Raw genomic sequence first — 14,690 nt, forward strand, 5'->3', positions numbered from 1 at the left:
CCTGACTGTCTCTCCCAATCCCTGTTTCAATCCTGTGGCCACTGCCTATGAAGGCTCAGTTGGCTTTTACCTCTGTAAGTTCATAAGGGCCGACCAGTTATTTCAGGGGGATCGTTAGTGCTGAGTCACGAGAAGCAGGCGAACTGGAGCTTGAATGCAGCCAATCCAGGCTCGGTGTGTGTGTTCTGAGGGGCCCAGACTGTACACCCCAGATCCACATCAGCTCAGCATTGCCTAGTGATCCTGAGCAAACAGCATTTAGACAATTTACGGCTCCCTATGCCCGCGCAGTTGAAGGGGTCAGAGACTTGATCTCTCCACCCGCCGCCATGTTAGATCTCCTCAATGATATTCATGTTACCCTTACAGCTTCCTGGCATAAGCAAGTTCTTGGGATTATACAAACTGCTGCTTCTGTTTCCAGTCCAGATTTCTGGAAATGAAACCCTGCCGCTGTTGCCTCCGCGTCTGGGCCGCGCTTACGGGCGCCGCGCCTCCATGGCCTCCGCCACTCCTCTGCCCGGTGCCTGGCCCCCGGGGCCCAAGCGGCTGCTGCCGCGGGTCTCCGGCCCCCTCCTCCGGAGCACGGGTCCCCTTGCAGGGGATGCAGAACGACCCCAGAGCAGGCTCTGCCCGAAGGTGTAGCGGCAAACAGGCAACCGAGGCGCTCGAGGCTGCGGTCCAGCCTTCAGAGGACAGGGCTCGGCACGCAGCCCAGCTCCAACCTCTAGATGCGGCTGCCGGACAGTGTAGACAGAGCCATCAAGACAGCAATCAGAAAGCAAATGGTGGCTCCCGCGGAGTGGATTTTCGGCACAGAAACCACAGCCCAGCCAACAATCCCAATCCACAAACTCTCCCTGTATAAAAAATATTCAAAAAAAAAAAAAAAAAGGCGGGGTGCACTGAGCTTTCTTTGCCTCGGGTACTTACAATCCACTGCTGATTACACATTCAGCTTCTCTGCCCGGAGCGAAGCGAAAGAGGAAGCAGATGGGAGCAAAGCGCCCGCGGCTCTGGGAAGCAAAGCGTCCGGGAGCCAAGCGTCTCTTTTTCGATCTCTTTGTTCTTCCTGCTGCTTGGCAAAGTGGTTTGCTACAGATTAACGGTGAAAGGAGCTCTAACAAGCTGCGCAAAATCTCGATTAAAGCCGCTGCTCTGAGCACCACGCTCAGCACTTCAGCAACCCCCATACGCAGCGGCCATCTTCCCCCGCCTCCAAGTTTTATCAAACAAACTCTTCTCTCAATTTCAAGAATCAAACAGGGGGCTGGGGATGTGGCTCAAGCAGTAGCGTGCTCGCCTGGCATGCGTGCAGCCAGGGTTCGATCCTCAGCACCACATACAAAGATGTTGTGTCCGCCAAAAACTGCCGGGAGTTTTCGCGTGCGTGCTCACTCTATCGCTTGCTTTTCCCCCTCAATATTGTTTCCTTTAGACAAGGAAAAAAGAGATGACCAGATATCATGAGCTCTGTAGCCTAGTTTACCTGCTCAGGACTGAAACCCCCATAAGTGGGACACTTGTATACTGAGCAAGACGATGGGAACTGGATTAGCTGACTTAGGTTCCAGTGCCAGGGGTTATAACTCAAAAGTTGAAAACCAAACATGGTTAGTGTTTGTATATGTTGAGCACCTGCCTCTTCCCCACTGGCACATGTATATGTCTATAGAGATTATACTCTATTCAGTTGGTATAACTGGTTACAGTTTATACAGGAAGCTAGGGAAAAATGTAACAGAATGCTTGCTGTGGCTTTAGGACACTGGTGCTAAAGTTGTACTCATAATAGGGAATGAAGTGAAATGAGTAAAATCAAATCAGTTACTGCACACCCTACCCCACAGCAGTGTTCATATTCAGCTGTGGACAAGGACCCTGCCTTTTTTTTTTTTCTTGGCTGATAGCTGCCTGTAACAATGCTTGGTGTGATATGGGAGAGTCACCCATGGCATTCCTGTGATGGAAATCTATGGAAGAACTGCAAGACTTTCTAAGAGAGTCAGGAATGAAGCAGGCACTGGTCCTGATAGTGAACCATTCACAGCAAAAATGAAGGACCATTTCCAGGTGTCTGTGAGGCAGCATTATGGGATCAAACCTGAGCCCTTGAGTGGGATTTCCTATTTTTCAAGCCACACAGATGTGACTGTATGGGATCAACTGAAAAGATCAGGAAGTGAGGAATACAGAGTATAGTTTGGAAAGTTAGAAGAAATAGAGGGCAAAGGAAATATAAAAGGTCCAATGAGAAACAGCAAAGACAATGTGCTTTCATGTGGGAAGGTCAACAATGAACTTTGATCTTCCACAAAGGTATTTACATAGCCTGACCAAAAGTTATGGGATGGTGGTGGCAGCTGTGGCTTGGTGGACCAAACCAGAATGTTTTGTTATGATGTGATGTTAACTTCTGAGTCTTTCTCTGCCCTAGAGACAGCAGCTCAAACAGTGGTGGCACACCTCCAAGACAGAAGATGGGATGTCAGCTCCTCCCAGTTACAAGGACCTGGCCTGTCTATCAAGTGTTTGGGGGTTATCTGGTTAGGCCTCGCTGTTGTAGTTAAAGTCCAATTTTTCCCTTCTCCCAGTCACAGACCTTCCTGAATGTTGAGATGTTGGCATCACTCAATTTCATACTTATCACTAATGGTAAAAATATTGCATGATTTAATAAAAAGATTAGCCTGGTGGGACTGAGAACTTGAACATTTAAAGACATTTTCTAAAACAAAAATTATGGAAATTATAAGCCTTGGGTATATAGCCCATGAACAGCCCTATGAATTGGATGTTTTTTGCTTCCCTGAAGTGTTTGAGTTGGTCATGTGGCAATATAAGGGCAATAAATGAATTCCCTTAGGGCCTAGTTATAGCTATAGAAGGGGGCAAAGATATGCAAAGACATTTGAAATCAACTGTCACTTTTGGAACAGTGTATTATATGGCATCCCACAACTAAGCTTTTCCACCAGAGAATCAGGAAGCAGACAACTTAAGCATAGCTGGAAATGTACTAGCTGAAGATGTGATCATTTGGCTATATATAAAGACAGGTCACAAGAAAAAGAAAACTCTCCACCCAAAATGAAGAATAAGAGCTCCCTGGACAACTGTCCTATGGACTTGAATGTAAGTCAATATATGTGTGTTTGAGGTTTCCTTTGTTCCATAAAAGAGCCATGATCTGTGCCTCAGGTGATGGGAAGGTAAGTCAAGGTAGGCAACTGTCCAATAGTGGCAGCTAGAATTCACTTAGACCTTTGCCCCTGCTAAAAGCTTTTAAGTTTGCCCTAGGGTGTGTGGATAGACATACTGAGATGCTATAGGCATTCGATTGCAAAAGGGACACACAGAAGGTAAACATACAAGGCTTAACTTGCTTGGCATTGTGTATGGTGCTCCTACAGATATAGACAATGTGTATGCTGCTCATACAGACATGGACAATGACCCCTACAGGCCTCATGGTACAGGAAGAGCTGAGAATTTGTACATACATTGACATTTCCACTTACCTTATAACACAGCTTCAGTAGATTAATTTCAAGATTGAATGGCCCAATAAAATAGCAGCTAAATATGAAAGATGGGTCCTTGGGAGTATGGACCAAGTGACTAAGGATGGCCATTGGGACATCAATGAACATGACTGCAGCACAAGCCTCCATGCCTGCCTGATGTCTACACAAGAACCTTAGGAAACCTTAATTCTAGAGATGATGCTTGAGAAGGACACCTGCACTGCACACATGGGAACACAGGGCCAGTTGATGTCAATGCTGCCACAGGATCTGCCTCAGGAACGCCATAGAGTCTGTTGTCCAAGGGAATGGCAAAAGGGCCTCAATGATGTGGTTTCATAGGTCTATGGGCAAAGAGACTAGGTCAAGACATAGAAATAGAAAAAAAAATTATCAACACAGACTTTTCATCTCTAAGAATGTCTCATTCATTATGATCTGTAAAAACCTCACTGTTGTCATACTTTTGGTTGTCCAATCCTCAAGGACCACTGAGACAAGAAATATGATATTTTAAACCTGGGGATGGGATGCAGTCTGGTACTATTCTCACTCAGAACGATCAGGTTGTTTATGTATTGTTGGAACAATCAAATTTGCATGTCTTAACACCTGTTACATTTTATCCTTAGAGTTAATGTATTGGCACGATGGACAAGTATCATCACAGAGGTGCAGAATAAAATGATTCCTGATTATGCAGTGAGCTGCTTCTGTCCTTCTCCACCTGTCTCCTATGGCATCTTCAGTCAGCCACTTTTGTGCAATGGAAGCAAATAGTAAAACTAGAGCAACACCTGCAGCTCATGGACACAGCTGGACAACTGTCCTATGGGCTTCAACATTCAAGGCCATCACACAGCGTTGATTGCTTCCCTAGTTCTGGGCTTGAATTTAAAAATCAATATCAATTCCTACTTAATAAGCTACTGATGAATTACTACCACTGGGCTAATATTATGAGGGAAATCAAAAGAAATATGTTGCTCATACTTAAAGTGGGAGATATATTTTGTAAGTATAAAAATCACTATGTGCATTGTGCAGTGGGTATAGGAAGCCTTAATCTTGGACAAAATATTTGCATTTATTTTTGGAGGACAGACAGCATAACTGGAAAGAAAGATGGGATGTGCATTTTAAGAAGGTGTCCTATATTGGAAAACATAAGAGCATGGACAATGTCAATGAAGAAGATCATTATCAAAAATCAATGACTTAGCCACAATTCATTTCTTTTTGTGCAGTTTTAAGTCATTATGAATGTGTTTAAATCAATCTGACATGTACCTTAAAGGGTCTTTGTTTGTAGAACCCTTTTGGGGTATAATATGTAGAAACAAAATTTAGAACCACTACTATTAGACGACCAAGAACTTTTTCAAGTGCTCTCTTTTTAATTTTTTTTTGGTGCTGGGGATTGAACCCAGGGGTGCTTAACCACTGAGCCACATCCCAAGTCCTTTTTAATATTTTATTTAGAGACAAGGTCTCACTAAGTTGCTTAGGGCCTTGTTAAATTGCTGAGGCTGGCTTTGAACTCACTATCCTCTTGCCTTAGCCTCCAGAGCCCCTGGTGAGTGCCACCATACCTGCTGTCACGTGCTCTTTTATACATGTAATATGGTGACAACCAAAGGAAGAAAGTAGCATTGAAGAAACAAGTGAATCTCAGAGATCTAAGAAGTTATGAATCCAGAATTTGAACACCTATTTGACTTCAAAGATATGCATGTGCTTCTCTGAGCCACATTACTTCTTGAAGTTTCTGAAAAAAAAATGAGAATTTTTCTAGTAAACTGCTGTCAGTATTTTGTTTGTTCTTTGTGAATTAGTCCTCGATCTCTAGGAATGGTTTTGATTTACTTTAATCTATTAGCCTCATGAATAGTCCTTCCATTCTGCCAACCACTCACCCTCTGTTCTCAGAGTTACCAGTGTACTGCCACTGTCTTAAAAAACCTGAACAGATTTTACACTAAATTTTGATGTGGGAAGAAATGCTCTTTGCATTTTTTTTTCCTGAGAACACCAGTAACCCAGGGCAGGTGATTTAAAGATACTGTATTTACTTCTTTTGAATGGAGCTACCTTAAGGATATAATACCTATGAGAGAGTTATTTATTTTTATTTTGCTGCTGTGTCTTTATTAGCTGAGGTATGAAAAGTTTCCTGTGGACAACATTGTAATATTGTAATCATGGGAACCTCCTATAAAATATTCATGTGACTTTCTGTTATGGCTACTGAAGTCTCATCATTTGAGATTCATTCTTTGGGGTAGGAGAGCTGTTTGTCCCCTAATAAAAGGTAAATGCCATGAGAATCTTAAGTTTCCTTGCAACAGTGGAGTAGAAGTTGTTCTGGGGCAGGAGCCAGGAAAGGATGATAATTCAACCAATGTAAGGTGGGTCAGCTGCACAGGAGATAATCTTACAACTGCTTTGGGTAAACTAGGTAGGAGGCTGGAGTGGCCTTCAGTGCAAGGTGCTGACTAAGTAGGCAGAACTTTTGTTTTCCTTTTCCATACTTTTTATTGGTGCATTATAGTTGCACATAATAATTAAATTTATTGTTACATGTTTGCACATGCACACAATATAACAATAAGTTGGGCCAATATCATTCCCCAGTATTTCCCCTTTCTCTCCCTCTGGTCCCTTTCCTCTACTGATCTCCCTTTGATTTTCATGAGAGTCTACCACTTTGCCTTTTCCCACTCTAGCTTCCAGATATAAGAGAAAACATATGACCCTTGACTTTTTGAGTTTGACTTATTTCACTTAACATTATGTTCCATCCATTTTCCTGCAAAAGATCATTTTATTTTTCTTTATGGCTGAATAAAACTCCATTGTGGATATACATTCTGTGTTTTCTTTACCCACTCATCCATTGATGGACACCTAGGCTGGTTCCATAATTTGTGCATGGGTAAGATTGGACTTTTTCTACTGACTTTTGATAGGGCCTCACAGTTTCCGCCTTATAGTCAGGAAGTCCAGAAGGACCTGGGAGGAAAAGAAAGCAGTCAACAATATGGACAGGAGTACATGAAAATTCCTTTCCTTTCTCTCCTGGTTCTACCTGCTGTCTGCATAATACCCATTTATTTGCCAAAGGTTGAGCCAGCCAGGCCTCTTTCTTCCCATGGGCCTATACAGGTGTCTTACTATAGAGCCAAGCAGAATAAACAATTCATTTTCATTTTCTCAGGGATCTAGATGACATTTTTTTTCCTCCTTACAGTCTCTACAGGGTTAGATAAGGCAGTAGGCATTGTACTTTTTTGTGACAGCTAAAAATATGGAGGCAAGCAGCAAAAACACAGCCAAAAGCAGAATTTTGTTTCCTTGCTTATTAATATTTTTGATAGAGTTTGCTGGTTTTGTTTTTGTTTTTTAGATTTAAGAATGAGAGATTGGAGGGTTCTGGGTACCCTGAAACTAAGGGTGACACTCAAAACTCAGGCCACCCCATTTTCCAATCTTAGACTACCTGAAAATAGAGATTCCGCACCCAAGTTTGAACTCTGTCTCTGTACTCTCCTGTCATTAAGTTACTTCATCTTGGAGTCAGTTTTCTTACCTGTAAAATGAAGACAATATTGGTGATGGTGGAGGTGATGGTAGTGGAAGAGAAGATGGTGGTAGTGTTGATGATGAAGATGAAAGCGGTGGTGTTAATGATGATGGTAGTGATGGTTTGGGATATGTTGTAGTAGTAGAAATGGTAGTAATGGTTATGAGATGGAGGTGGTATCAGTGATGGTGAAGTGAAGGTGGTGGTGGTGGATTTTGATATGATTGTGGTGAGGGGGTGAGGGGTGATAGTGAGTGCTAGAGGCAAAGGTAATGGTGGTCGTAGTTTTGGACATAATGATGGGGCTCATGGTGGTGGTGATTATCGGTGGTAGTAGTAGCAGTGATGGTGATGGTGGGGGTACTAAAACTTACGAGAGCAATAATTCAAGCTGTTTTGATTTAATCTTCACAACCATCATAATTAGATACTGCTATTATATTCATTTTAAAGAAGAAGAATTGAGGCTCAGAGACTAACTTCCTCTGGTTCACACAGCTAATAAACATGATCTAGAATTCAGCAGCAGAACTACCTGACCTTAGAATCTACTCTGTCTCATTAGCTTTCACACACAAGACAAGGCTCTGTTACTATGACTGGTGTGGCTTAGAAAATACAAAACAAGAGTGATGATTTATCTTTTCTAGAATTTTTGAACATATATGAAGTGCATCACACTCTCACAGAAAATAGAAAACAAGAAAATACAAAACAAGAGTGGTGATTTATCTTTTCTAGAATTCTTGAACATACAAAACAAGGGTGGTGATTTATCTTTTCTAGAATTCTTGAACATATATCAAGTACATCACACTCTCACTGCCCAGTCTCTATTAGCCTAAAAAAGCCATAATGAACTGAGTTGGAGAAGGAAAAGAATGCAGAATATTATAATCCCTCCTGTACCTGGCCCATCCAATAAGCGACTATTCTTTCCTCCCTCACAGTATGCATTTCCTCTTATACCTAAATTTTAAAAAGAAACTTCATTATTGTGAGCTTTCTGACATTGTCTGCTCTGGCCCTGGAGCATTTAATTTTCTCATATGGTAAATAATGAATATAGCTTTTCTCCACACTTGAAATAGTATTTTCTTGGCCTTTTTTTTTTTTAAACTATGTTACAAGGCAGTGTAAATTAATAGCAACAGAGAATTAGTATTGGGGATGGTTGTTATCACTATGAAAAAGTTTTTAAAATGTGTTTTATGACTCTGGAGGTGATTAATAGTAAGAATTATTGATTTCAAGACTTTCCTAGAATAAATGACCCTTGTGGAAGTTCATCTGAAACAAATCCTCTATTCTAAGTGTTACAGCAAAGGAAAATTTTAGTAACATTTTTTAAAAAGTCAATTTCAAGTCACTCTTGCTTCTGAATTACATTCATGGACAAGAAAAGCAAGCAGGAAAAAAATCAGATCACTATGAAATGACATTTTGCATTGCATACACTTTGTAAAAATCAGTGCAAGTTTGTCTGTAAAATATTAAAATATTTGTTTTTTAAGGAACTAGTTTTAATGTATTCAATATTTTTAACTTTTGTAGGCAAATTTTTGATCTGGTGGAGTAAGCCCATTAGCAATATTTGTAAATATGATTAATCATAACATTTTATAAGTTTTATAGACTACTTGAAGATAAAGATTACATATCCAAGTTTCAACTCCATCTGTATGCCCTCCTAACTTTGTTATAATTTTTTGTAACTTTTTAAATATTTTATAGGTTATAACTTTTTAAGTATTTTATAAGTTATAATTGTAACTTTTAAAATAAACCCAAAATGCTTCTTCAATAAGGAACATTTCCCTTACATACCATGCATGCAGGGTGAACACACACACATCACACTGCTTATTTACCAAAGGAAAAAAAAACTGGGAAAGTTAAATTAAGTGGTGTTGATGTCCAGTTTAGTCTTAGGGTGCAATAAAAAAGGCAATTCCCAAAGCTGTAAGAACAACTTTCCTTCTTGGTCACTGAGCATTACCATCTTAAATTGCTAATAATGTTTTAAAATGAGCTGTTCACTTTACTGTATATAAATGGGTGACTGGGAGTTGTATATTTGGAGAGAAAGAAAGAAAAAGGGAGAAAGAGAGAAACTGAGGGATTAGGAAAGTGAGAAGGTGGGGTTGGACCCTAGGAGGGAGAGAGCATGGCCAGAGAGGAGAGGAGGGAGGAGGGATGGAGGCAGACAGAGTGGACAAACACAGAAGCAAAGAATTTGTAGCCCTGACTACATTTCAGCTATTAATAAAATGAAGTGGAAACTGGAATTAGTACAGATTTTTGCTCAAGCAAACAGAAGACAGGAGGAGAGTAAAGAAATCAAAATGGGATTCACTGAATCTGCTTCTTTATTGAAATCATGGAGGTGCCCAAGTGTGTTTGAGGAGCCTGAAAGTAGCTTGTGGGATTCTGTAGGACTGGGGCCCTGCTCCTGATTCCTGCCTTCCTCCATGTCCTAAGGTCACCCAGGCTATGTCAAGTCCCTTGCAAGTACTAGGGTGGCAGTGATAACTAAGAGATTCCTTGCCAAAGAGAGGCTCATTTCTACTGGAGAAGACAGGTGAACAAGCATCCAATCACACAATAGGCGGATTCCTATTTTCTCTGCTGTTCTCTGAGCCTCCTTTGGCATCTCTTAGTGTTTCCTTGTGGGGCTCTTACTGCTGGTGTTCAGGCTGAGAAGGAATGACTGTGAGCTGTCAGCACCCTGATTGGCCACCTCTGGCACTGTAACCACATGTGCCTGCTCTTCCCCAGAAGAGAGCCTCAGGACTCCTGCCCCTTCCCCCCAACCCTATCTCCATCCCAGATGGCTTAAGACACAGTTTGGCTGCCTTCTGTAATGGAGACCAAAATAATAGAGTTTGGGAACAATTCAAATCTGATTCATTTTTCATAGCAGTAATCAACTGTGAGGAATGAGACATAGGGAAAATTTTCATTCTCGACTTCATTTCCTAATTCTGTGTATTGCCAGGGGAAGCATAAGTCACTCACATCTGAATCCTGTCTCTAAATAATATGATTTTATTGAGCATCCAAAAATGGAAGCTATTACAGAAAATGTAGCCAGGAATTTGATAAGCCAAGGTCTCAGGCCCAGGTGGCTCAGCATCTCAGAATAATCCCAACCTGATATTGAAGGAAACCAGAGAGATTACCAAAGAAAGACAGGAGATTAGAGGTGAAGATTTTTGAGATGTTTTTAATATGAAAAAAGGACTTCTATATGGATGAGTTCTGGGATGTTGTTAAACTGATACATTATAGTGCCGCAGTCTGGCTGGGCACAAAATCACGAGCCACTCAAGCAGGAACAAAGTTTATTTTTTGAAACTGCCGCCAATGTCCGGTACCGCCCGGGAAGATTTTTTTCCACCCACGCGGCCTCCTCTCGGACCGCTGAGCGAGCTCCTCCCCCGGAACTCCCTCCTACTGTACTTCCCCAACCAATGGGAACTCTCCAGGAGTCCCGTAGCCAGCCTAGGTGAACAGCAGGAGTCCAATATCCATATGAATGCAAATCTTAACATAATCATATCATCTCAATGGCTAGCTGGCGTCACCTTTCAACCAAAAATGCCATGCATCATATACTTGGCTCTTAGCATCTCCCCCCTTCTGTTTAAGTAACAAGCAATTTGGCTAGGGACCGTGCCTGTTAGGTTTGTCCAATTCAACATATGGTTCTTACCCGTCATCGGAAAACTGACTTCTAGGCGTCAGCCTCCTGTCTTAGGTTGATACCACTGCAATTGGATCATACCCGTCACTGACTACCGGTCCAGCATATAGCCATACTTGTGGATAGGCCTATGTACCAGTGGGGGGGTGAGGTTCTTTGCCTCACCTCTGTTTGCCCCCAAAATTGGCCTTGGTGCTGGTGGGGGGATGAGGTTCTTTACCTCACCTCTGTTGGCCCCCAAAATTAGACCATCACTAGTAGAAGGGAGGAGGATACAGAAATGTCATGACACCAAGTCAATTAACGGCTCCTAGGAAAAATTACATCACTGGTGACACATCAGCAAAGATACGCTAGCACTACCATAATTCTCTGCATCAACAAATAGATCACAAAGCATACAAGTGATACATAGTCCAGGCAAGTTCTGTAAACAGTTCAAAGTAGAGGAATCTATCAATATGTCCATATCCTCCCAAAATAAAGCATACAAGTGATACATAGTCCAGGCAAGTTCTGTAAGCAGTTCAAAGCAGAGGAATCTATCAATATGTCCATATCCTTCCAAAATAAATCGACTCATTGATTGAGCATTACTTGTTGAGTTATAAATCATTGATGTATCAGCTTACACGGTTTGTTGTGATAACTCTCAAAGAAGTTGTAGTTTGGTTTTATCTTTGTCTTCACCGGCACTGGGATGAAAATAGGAATTTTGACAATGATGCTAAAAAAAAAAATATGTAACATTTCAACAGGTACTAAGAAAACAATATTTAGAACAATTTACATTATCCTGAACAGAATTATTAAATATAATGAAAAGGAAAGGTGAAAGTAAACAAACAGATTTGTTAACCTTCTATTTGTTCATATATTAGAACAATCCTCAATAGCTGTTTACCCAAATTAAATTAAACTATTAAAATCACGTGAATAATAATAAAAAAAAATTTTTTTGGATCCATGTGCATGAGCGCCCCTCATATGTGATACATGGACATACGCACATACAGACATACAACACAAAACAGAAGTGTGCACACGTAACATATAACACATAAGACAATAGTAAAGGCCTTGTAGCTTTACCTAGGTGAAATCTCCATTGCAATGTTCAAAAACTCCACAGTCAAAAAATAAAACTGATCAGAAAAAACATTAAACTAGGTCTGTATGAGCTCAAAAATAAAATAGAACTTTATGATGTGGGAAAAAGCAATAATAAAATAGATATTGAAAAAAGCATCCTGGTTAATCACTGTCGCAGATGTAAGAATAGCCAAGCTGGAGCTCTGGATATCAGCTGTTATGGATTTGAGTCGAATCATTTTCCTTTTGTTCTGTAGAAATTGTTTTAGTTAATCTATCTGGAATCCAAATCGGCTGCTGTTCTCCCTGTGGAAAAACACAAACAGAGCCCCGACTCCAGACTATCACTGGGTCAGGACCTTTCCATTGTCCTGTTAGAATATCTTTCCAAAGTACCTTAGGCTTATGTACATTTTTTGGATACAAATGTCTTTCCGCAGCACTAAGCCCTGATGAATCCAAATTTAAAAAGTTTAGAGTAAAAAGGGTTATTTTAAGTTTATCTTTGGGGGATATATACCCCTTTCCAATTCCCTCCTTTTGTTTTAATAAGTATGTTTTAATAGTTTGATGAGCTCTTTCAACTATGCCTTGTCCTTGTGGATTGTATGGAATTCCTGTTATGTGAGTAATGCCAAATGATGAGCAAAATTGTTTAAAAGAGGTGGACGTATAACCAGGACCATTATCGGTTTTTAACTGTTTTGGAACGCCCACAGTGGCAAAATTTTGTAAGCAATGAGCTATAACATCTTTAGTTTTTTCTCCGGCATGAAGGGAGCCCATCAGAAATCCGGAAGAAGTATCAACCGTAACATGTAACTATTTTAATTTTCCAAATTCTGGCAAGTGTGTGACGTCCATCTGCCAAATATGGTTAGGTATCAGTCCTCTAGGATTGACTCCAAGATTAATTTGTGGTAAAAATGTCACACAATTTTGACATTGTTTTATTATATGTCGGGCTTGTTCTTTAGTTATTTTAAAACGCTTTTGTAAAGTATTAGCATTGACATGGAACCTTTTATGAAAATTTATAGCTTCTTCTATTGTGGAGAAAATATGTATGTCATGTGTAGATTTATCTGCTAAATCATTGCCCAAACTAAGGGCTCCAGGCAATCCTGTATGTGCCCTGATATGTCCTATAAAGAATGGATCTTTTCTGTCCCAGATTAGACTTTGTATAGTGGAAAACAAAGAGAAAACAGTAGAAGAAGGGGAAATCCTACCAGCATCTTCAAGGGATACTATAGCATTAACTACATACTGACTATCAGAAAATAAATTAGATACAGAATTTTTAAACATCATAAAAGCTTGTAATACTGCATTAAGCTCTACCTTTTGAGCTGATTGTTTGGGTACTAAAAATGTAAAAGTTTGATCAGGGGTAACTACTGCTGCTGTACCATTATTTGACCCATCAGTGAATATATTTGGAGCATTCATGATAGGGGTTTTTTTTGTCATCTTTGGAAAAACTACAGGATGTTTAGACCAAAAAGACAACAAAGGATTAGACGGTAAGTGATTATCAAATGAAACATTAGATTTACACATGATTATTGCCCAAGTATTTAACTCATTAGCTAACTCATCAATTTGATCTATAGTATATGGAGTAATAATTTTATTGGGAGAAATCCCAAACACTCCCTTGGCTGCTTTTATTCCTTTGAGTATTAATTGTCCTACAGCCTCAGGATACCTAGTAAGAATAGTGTTAGGAGAATAAGATAAATGTATCCACAATAATGGACCTTCTTGCCAGAATACTCCTGTAGGAATATTTTTTGTTGGCAGTACAATAAATAATAAAGGCAAACTTATATCAATTCTATCGAAATGCATATTTTCCATATATGTTTCAATGATTTTTAATGCCTTTCTTGCTTCAGGCGTCAACATGCGGGGTGAATTTGGATCTGATGGACCTTTTAGAATATCAAATAAAGGTCCCAACTCTCCTGTTGGTATGCCTAGATAAGGCCTTATCCAATTTATGTCTCCTAATAACTTTTGAAAGTCGTTAAGTGATTTGAGTTGATCTACTTGTATTTGAATTTTGGGTGGACGGACCATGGTTGAGGATAATAAAACCCCTAAATAATTAATTGGAAGATTTAATTGTACTTTATCTATTGCTATCTCTAGATTATAATTTTTTAATAAATTTGTAAGTGTGGCATAACATTCTAGCAATGTGTTTTTATCTTTATGTGCCAATAACACATCATCCATATAGTGAAATATTTGTAGTTCAGGATTTTGATTTCTAAGTGGCTGGATTGCTTTGTTAACATAAATTTGACACATAGTTGGACTATTAGCCATCCCTTGAGGGAGTACTTTCCATTCATATCTCTGATCAGGACCTTCATGATTTAGTGCAGGGATAGTAAATGCAAAATGTGGACTATCCTCGGGATGAATTGGAATTGAAAAAAAACAATCTTTAATATCTATAGCTAAAACATACCAGGTTTTTGGTAAAGCAGACAATTGGGGAATCCCTGATTGAGCAGGTCCCATAATAACCATCTCATTATTAATGGCTCTTAAATCTTGTAACAATCTCCATTTACCAGATTTCTTTTTAATGACAAAAATGGGAGTATTATGGGGAGATACGGAAGGTTGTATATGTCCCTCCGCTAATTGTTGTTTGACCAGGTCATGGGCTATTTGTATCTTTTCTTTAGTCAGGGGCCACTGAGGAACCCACACTGGTCTTTTTGATTTCCAAGTAATTTTGATTGTCTCAGTGGCCCTTTCTGAA

Source organism: Marmota flaviventris, chromosome 3 (assembly GCF_047511675.1).
Source record: "Marmota flaviventris isolate mMarFla1 chromosome 3, mMarFla1.hap1, whole genome shotgun sequence".
In the NCBI taxonomy this organism is placed as follows: domain Eukaryota; kingdom Metazoa; phylum Chordata; class Mammalia; order Rodentia; family Sciuridae; genus Marmota; species Marmota flaviventris.